Raw genomic sequence first — 8,506 nt, forward strand, 5'->3', positions numbered from 1 at the left:
GTGATTTTTCTTATTAAAAAAAAGTGACTTTGTTCACTTATGTCTAATAATCTAATGACAGTTTAGGTAACTAACTTCATATTATATGATTACTTTTTTTGGTCATTACAGAAAGAACTCATTCAACTTGTTACATATCTTTAAGTGTTTGATTTGAGGACTTGAATCGCCAGAAGTATTCTGCTTTCAGTATTTTATTTCTGCATTGTTGGAAAGTCTAAGCATCTTGAGGTAATGCGCTATTCATTTTATCGATCAAATTGAATAATAAAACAAATAGCCTTAAGTTTGTAACCATCATACGTCATGGAAGTTGTATATTTAACTTTTGTTTCTTATGCAATTTTAGGTAGCACGGTATCTTCAAAGGTAGACTTGAAGACTTAGTATGCGTTTGGACATGATTTAATTGAGATTTAAAAGAAAAAGAAAAAAAACATACCGTTTGGAGTTGAAGTTAAAAAAGTATATCTAAAAGTTGAAGTTATATTTGGACATGAAAATAAACTTAAAATTTTGTGAGTGAAAACTTGAATAAGATTTGAAAATTCTTAATGTTTTACAAATTTCAAATTTAATATTTCAATTTCGAGGTTAAAATAATAAGCTAATTTGATAAACTAACAATTAAAAAATAATTTAAAAATATTATTTTAATTTTGGAATCAAAATCTATCGTCAAATGGGGGCCTAGCTAGTTCCCAGTTTCCCACTACGGACACAAGGTTTACAATGGCTTGTGGAAATATTAATTGAGAATATCTTATTTGAGTTTGACTGACTTTCTTAATTTGATAGTCAATTATATACGGAATAATTTTCTATACCCCTCTCCTAGTCAAACCCTAATCCCAACTTTAGGTTACAATACACAGACTATCTTTCAAAGTGGCTGAAGACCAAAATTCTAACTTCTTTATGTTAAATTCCACCAAGCACACCTCAAGGTAAATTTTGAACCTCTTAATTACTGAGCCAATCTTTAATTTTGTGTTTAGGGGATTCAAAATCTATATGTACATAATTAAGAAAAAAATACCTTATATATACAATGTAATTTTTTATCGAGAAGGTTCGGGTGATCAATACGCCCCTGCGCACAAATCTGATTCTTTATCACGCTGAGCATGTGAAATTTTGTTAATAGTGTGTGGTGATGAGACTTCAATTAAGGATTTCTTTCTGCTTTGATAGTATGTAAAGTGTGTGACCATTTTATTTAAAGTTTAAGTCATCAGTATGAAATCCCACTTTTATTTCTTAATTAATTATGCTTTCTACGGATAAAAAGACAAGAACTACAAGTTAAAGAGTGAGATTTCTTCTCCGTTTACTATTTCTTTTTATTTCAACATACAAATACAGAGTTCTCTTTCAAATGAAAGATTACTATATATGTGCTATATGTTTCCTTTAAATTAACTTAGGGAAAAGGTGCAAATTTACCCTTCAACTTTGCGATTTAGAGCAGATATACCCCCGTTATAAAAGTGGTGTAATTATACCCCTACCATTACAAAATGGTGCAAATATACCCTTTTTGCTGACGGATTTTTAAAAAAAAATCATTTAGTTTATTTTTTAATTAAAACAAATACCACATGACTTTAAAAAAAAAAAAAGTCTACCCATTTTTTTTTTTTTTTGTAGACATATTTTTCTAAAGCCATGTGATAATTTTTTTTTCTGGTGGGTCGGGTCTGGTTCGTTTAAAAAAATGGGTAGACTTATTTTTTTTAAGCCACGAATATATATTTTTTTTAATGAACCAGACCCGACCCACCAGAAATATTTTTACCATGTGCCATGTGGCGTTAGAAAAATATGTCTACTAAAAAAAATGAGTAGACTTCTTTTTTAAAGCCACATGACATTTTTTAATTAAAAAATAAGCTAAAATTCAGTTAGTAAAAAGGGTATATTTGCACTATTTGTGTAAGGGCAGGGGTATATTTGCATCATTTTGTAACGGCAAGAGTATATATACACCACTTTTTTTAATGAAGAATATATCTACTCTAAATCACAAAGTTGAGAGGTATATTTGCACCTTTACCCATTAACTTATTACATTCCGTGGAGTCGTCAGAATTGTTGAATCTTTCAAAGAAAAAAAAAATCCAAAATTTAGTAGTAATACTTTATGAGGCAGACTTTTACCTAAGAGGAAGCCAGTCAAAACATGGTATCAATTATTCTGTCGCATTTTGATGGTTTTTGTAATCCTTGTCAATCTTATCAACCACCCAAAAGGTATGAACTAAGCTAACAATAGTATAAAGAAAGCTAAATTGAAAATTGTGTATTAAACAATACACTTTACATTTGAATTCACTTTCATCATGCTGACCCTCCAAAGAAATGGTTTTGTATCCTTTATAAATTTTTTTTAGTTTTATGACCTTTTTATTAGATATCTTCACTTTTTTACATGTAAGAAATTTGAAACAAATACATAAGAGATCTGAAAAGTTTTATAAAACAAATTGACTCAAGGATCAGTCATGATCCTTATGGTCAAACAGTAAAAGAAGAATATGAACAAAAATCATGTAGAGTACATTGAAGATGAGAGAGGAATATGTCATTTGTGTATTCAAAGTTGTGAATGATTATCAGTACAAGTATGACTCCTCTCAAGCTAGGTGGGAGAAAAAATGTTGAACACCTAGCTTTCTCTTTAGATATTCATGTTGAACTTTGGTCAGTCCTTTGGTGAAGGTATCTGCTGGTTGATCTATGGTGTTGATGTACCGAGTGGAGACCAATCCTTGTTGTATGTTTAACTAATAAAGTGGCAATCTATTTCAACATGTTTTGTCCTTTCATGGTAAATTGGATTAGCAGCAATTTGCATGGCTGCTTTACTGTCACTAAATATAACAACAGGCTGTGCAATGTTCATTCCCAATTCCTTTAGGAATCCCAGAAGCCAAGTAAGTTCAGCTACTGTAGTTGCCAAACTCCTGTATTCAGCTTTTGCGGAGCTCATGGAGACTGTAGTTTGCTTCTTCTTTTTTTTTTTTTAATTTTCATGAGACTAATGAATTTCCAACTTTGATCTGAAAACTAGTTACTGATTTTCTTCTAAGTGGGCAGGCTGCTCAATCTGCATCACAATGAGCAATGACTGAATTCTTGTAATTACTGGATAAAAGTAATCGTTGTCCAGGTTGATTCTTGATGTACTTTACCATCCTAAATGCAGCTTCCATGTGAGATATATTAGGATTTTGTAAAAATTGACTCAAGTTTTGAACTGCAAAGGCTATATCAGGTCTGGTTACTGTTAGGTATAGAAGCTTTCTAATTAATCTTTGATAGGCTACTTGATCAACTTATGGGTCATCTTCAGTTCTTGCTTCACCGTGTTCATCACATTGTTTGGAAGTTAGCTTGATGTTAGTGTCAATAGGTGTTTCAATAGGCTTAGCAGCTGACAGTCCCACTTCAGATATAATTTTCAAGGCATATTTTCTTTGATGCATTGTGATTTTTTCGGTTGATCTAGAAAACTCAATTCCAGAAAGAATTTTAGCTCCTCTAAGTCTTTCATTTTGAATGCCTTCTGCAATTTTTCTTTTGTTTCTTCAATGAGCCTAAGACCGCTACCAATTATTAGCATATCATCCACATACGCCAAAACAGTAATGATTCCTTGACCGGTCCTTTTTATAAATAAGGAATGATCATATTGACTTTGCACAAACTGAAAACTTATTTGGGACTCAGACAAATTTGCATTCCATCTAGGTGCTTGTTTAAGCCCATACAAAGATTTAACTAGTCTGCATACTGCCTTTATTTTACTCCCTCTGACTGTTAAATATTTGTGGCATATCCATATATATATTTCATCATTCAAATCCCCTTGGATAAAAGCATTATATACATCCATTTGATGGATGTACCAATGTTTAGCAGCTGATAAAGACAGATGTTGCTTTTAGAGGCGTTTTCGGGGCAAGTCTCGGGGCGAGGTGTACCAAAAACGCTCTGAGCGTAAATGAAAGGCGTAGATCCATAGCGCGTATTCCCTAGAATTTGGGGCGTAAGTCCCGGGTGCAAAATCGTAAGCCCCGGGTGTAAAAGCGTACGTCCCAGGCGTTAAATTTAATTCTTATTGTTTTAAAAGTATTTTTGCTATAGATTATGATTTTTATTAATAATGTAATGCTATTTATACTTTATGTTATAATGTTTTCATGTTATAGTGATTTTTCCTAAACTATATAAATAAAGAAAGCAACACTCATAGAAAGTAACACTGCCATAAATAGTTTTATTTAGTTAATTATGTCTGAATTGATAAGATAGAGATTTCATAGCACAATATGCATGAAGCAACTTTATCCATTTTTTGTTATTGCTCTTCCACTTTTTACCCTTCCTCTTCTTTGAAATATATAAATGAAAACTGCAAATATTAGTTGAGGGTGGAAAGGAGTAATAGATGTGTAGATTGATGATAAAGTGGATCAAGATTTCATTTTAAAGATTATCTACACTATTATCATTTTTTGTGTTGCTGTTACCTTTCTCAAATAATAATTGTAATAGTTTTTTTTTTTTTTTTATATTGTTAGTGATTTATTTGCAGATTTTAATGAAAATTTTACTTTACTTATTTTTTTAGTAATAAAAATTATAAAATTGAAGATACATGAGACATACGCCCCATAGATCCATGGGACTTACGTCCCGTGTCTCGGGGCCTACGCCTCGCCCCGTGCAGTGAAAAACACCTCGCGTCGCCCCCCCACCTCTTAAAACACTGTATAAAAGCATTATATACATCCATTTTATTTAAAAATCAGCAGTCGGTCATGAAAATTCCAAATACAACTTCAAGTTGTATTTGGAAAACACCTAAAATCTTGTTTTCACTTTTTTTTTTTTTTTTTTTTTTTTAACTTTTCAAACAACCAAATATTCTTTACAAAAACTATAACTAAACTCAACTCCAACTCCAAATTTAAAATTCCAAATAAAGCGAAAAATACTTGATTTTCATGGCAAATGCCTACTTTATATTCAGAGGCAGGGCACGGAATAGAGATAGGACACGACGAGACTTATTCGTAATAAATACAAGATATATTTATCATTTATACAACAAATGTAAGACATTGTTAAATCATATGCATTCTCACTTTAATTATTAACTAGTACGTAAGATTATCTGTATGAATAAGTATTTTGTCGATAAGGCATCGGTCAGTGATACCGTGCACTTACATGATACTAAGTATAAGATCTATTGCTGAGTTGAGTATAAGATCTATTGATGAGTTCAATTGTTCATTACGACATACAAATTTCCTTTGGTTTTTGAACTTGAAGAAAAAGGGAGAGAAGATTCCTCATTTTTTCTTTTAAGCAAGAATAGATATAATTAAAAAAGACACAGACTGTGTATCTCTTGGTTGGTTCTTGTTTTTTTTTTTTTTTTTTTTTTTTTTTTTTTTGAGATAATGGTCAAAAACACACCTCAAGTATTACTTTATTTTTTATTTTTATTTTTTTGAGTTTCTACTTGAACTATCAGATGTTTGCGCTTTCTACTTGAACTATCACTAACTATTTGTCAAAACACACCTAAACTATCAAGTGTTTTCATTTTCTACCTGAATTATTACCAACTATTTATCAAAACACACCTCGACTAGTGTTGGAAACTGACAAATTGATATTTTTGACCATTATCTCTTAATTTTTTTAAAACTTTCATATTAATTCATTTAATTATCCGCATGGCTCCATTTTTTGTTGTGTTTTTTTTTTTTTTTTTAAATGTACACCACGCACCATCAGGTACATTCTCTCTCTATCAAGAAGCTTTCTCTCTGTAAGATGACCCCGATCAGTTAACCCTGGGAATGGGGAAAGCGAGGGCCGGTATGAAGGGGAAGTTAATGACGGAGGTAACACAAACTAGTATTCCAGTGAAAAATACGGTGCCACAATCGGGTGATCTAAGAAACAATGGAATGTAAACGTCTTTGCAAGGAATTGTGCCACTAACACTGAATTCGATGACAATGCCGGTGCAAGGGCCGGAGAAGAACAATAACGAAGATCAGGGCATTCAATTAGAGGAAGGAAGCCAATCCTGGGCGGATATGGTTGATGCAGAAGTAGTAGAAACGACAAACAAAGGTACCACTCAAACCCTAGATCCTAAACTTATTACATCTCGTACTTTTGTACGTTAAGTTTCTTCGTGAGTTGGTTGTTATAGATTTGGAGAGCAGAATTATCTTTGAGGTTTTACAAGATTAGACATGTTCATCTTGAGTATACCAGGGTTTAAGTTCATGCTTAGTATGTATTGGAAAAATTAGAGGTTAAACTAATCGACGAGAATGTGTTACGATGAAAGTTGGGTTTTATGGTAGGATTTACGGACTGTGTATAAAAAACGGACCGTATATCTGGTTTGAACCCTACCGTATTTTGATAACAGTGGGGGTGAGCAACTGTTGGCAATTTACGGTCCAATTATACTGACCGTCTATTATTTGCAATCCATATAATGTGACTGTAAATTTAAGTCGGTGGCAGCCCCTTTTTAGTATATAATTTGTACTCTCCTCATTTTATCTCATTTTCTTCATTTCCCCAGACTCCTAACACTCCTACAAACCCTCTCCAACATATGTAACCAACCCCCCAAGTGGAGTTAAGGAATTAAAGTGAGAATCAAGTGCCAAAATTTTCCAAAGTGTTGTTGAAGCTTGTTTCTCCTCTTTGTGGTAGCTTTGGAGGATACTTCAAGGTGAAGTAATCTTGAATTTTTTGTGTTCTTGAGTCGTTGAGGTAAGAATTCATCTTTTTCCATGTTTATGGGTTTATGTGATGTTTGTACTAGGTTTGGAGGGAAAAAAGTTGGAGGGAATGTTCAAATATGAACTTGAGTTTATGTTGAGCCGTAATCTATTTTGAGCCATATTGTTAATATGTTTTTGAGTTAAATTCTTATTGTATGGATAGTAGTTGGTGTTGAGATTGTGCTGAGGTTGTTATACTTGGGTGTATTTGAAAGAATGAGGTGTATAGGTGTCGTATATGAAGAGTATATCGGGTTGTTTTATTGTATATTTCTATATGTTATTGATATGAATTAAAAAAAGGATCATATGAGGTTGATTTGTTGATTGTTGGTTGTTGGATGTATTATGATGATTAAGAAATAGGGGAAATGATGGCCGTTTCGCTTTAGAATCGATTTATCGTTTGATATACGTGATATACTAGTACCATCTAAGTTTGTAAATACCTTCCTTTGTTATAGGATTGGAGTACTAGTTCGACAGATTCGTTGTGGAATTGTGTAGACAACTTGAGGTATGTTAAGACTAACTTTTCTTCTTTTGGCATGATCCATATGAACGAAACGTAAACGTAACGCTACTCCATAATGATTCCATTCTTAGCAGCTAGAGATGCTTATGTTGATTTGTGTTCTAGTAATATTGTTCTTAGCAAGCTCTTCTCGCATTTAGTATGCTTCATAAAGTCACATGTTGATGAAAATGCTATCTCAAGTCACTCCGAAGGTGTAACGATCTTAAGTCACTCCGACAGACTCAGGATGTGTTATATCATACTTATGCATTGTATATACATAGTATATTATGATGATGATTTCCCGCAGAGGCTTGACAGGTGTTATAATATATATATATATATATATATATATATATATATAAGTATGATAGGCGTTATATACGCACCATTAGTGTTTAGGATGATGGTGTCCACAGAGGCTTGACGGGCGTAATATACGCATATATATTGTAACAGCCCAGCCTACTAGTGATATTATCCGCTTTGGGCCTAGGCCGGCATGGCTTTAAAACGCGTCACTAGGAGGTAAGGCATGCTTGCTTTTATACCAAGCACCTCTCCTATGTGATGCTGATGTGGACTTTCCTCCTAAGGTGGGGTGTCACATACAACCCCTCTTATGGACTCAGCGTCCTCGCTGAGGTTTGCACCACCGCATGGGATTTGCCTAGACTCAGCACTGAGGTTTGCCCCGCCTACCCGGGATTTTCCTAAACTCAGTTGAACTCTGGCTCACTATCAACAAAGCTGACACAGGAGTGGCTCTGATACCATCTGTAACAGCCCAGCCCACTAGTGATATTATCCGTTTTGGACCTAGGCCCATACAACTTTAAAACGCGTTATTAGGAGGTAAGGCATGCTTACTTATATACCCAGCACCTCTCCTGTGTTATGCCGATGTGGACTTTTCTCCAAAGCTGGGGTGTTATATACGAGAAGGCTCAGATAGCCTGAAACTACGTATGCCAACGTAGGATAAGGATCACTCTGCCCAGTTAGGACGATTCCTTCATGTTACCCTATGTGGGATTTTTTATTGATTGGATCTATTCATGCTATGCATGTCTCGTACCCTGGCAAGGTACGGGATGGCTTGGCTGACCGGTCCGAGACCAGACTCCACGTTTCTCCCCGTGGTGGTTCATGTCGGTAT

The sequence above is a fragment of the Lycium ferocissimum genome, chromosome 9 (assembly GCF_029784015.1).
Source record: "Lycium ferocissimum isolate CSIRO_LF1 chromosome 9, AGI_CSIRO_Lferr_CH_V1, whole genome shotgun sequence".
Lineage (NCBI taxonomy): Eukaryota > Viridiplantae > Streptophyta > Magnoliopsida > Solanales > Solanaceae > Lycium > Lycium ferocissimum.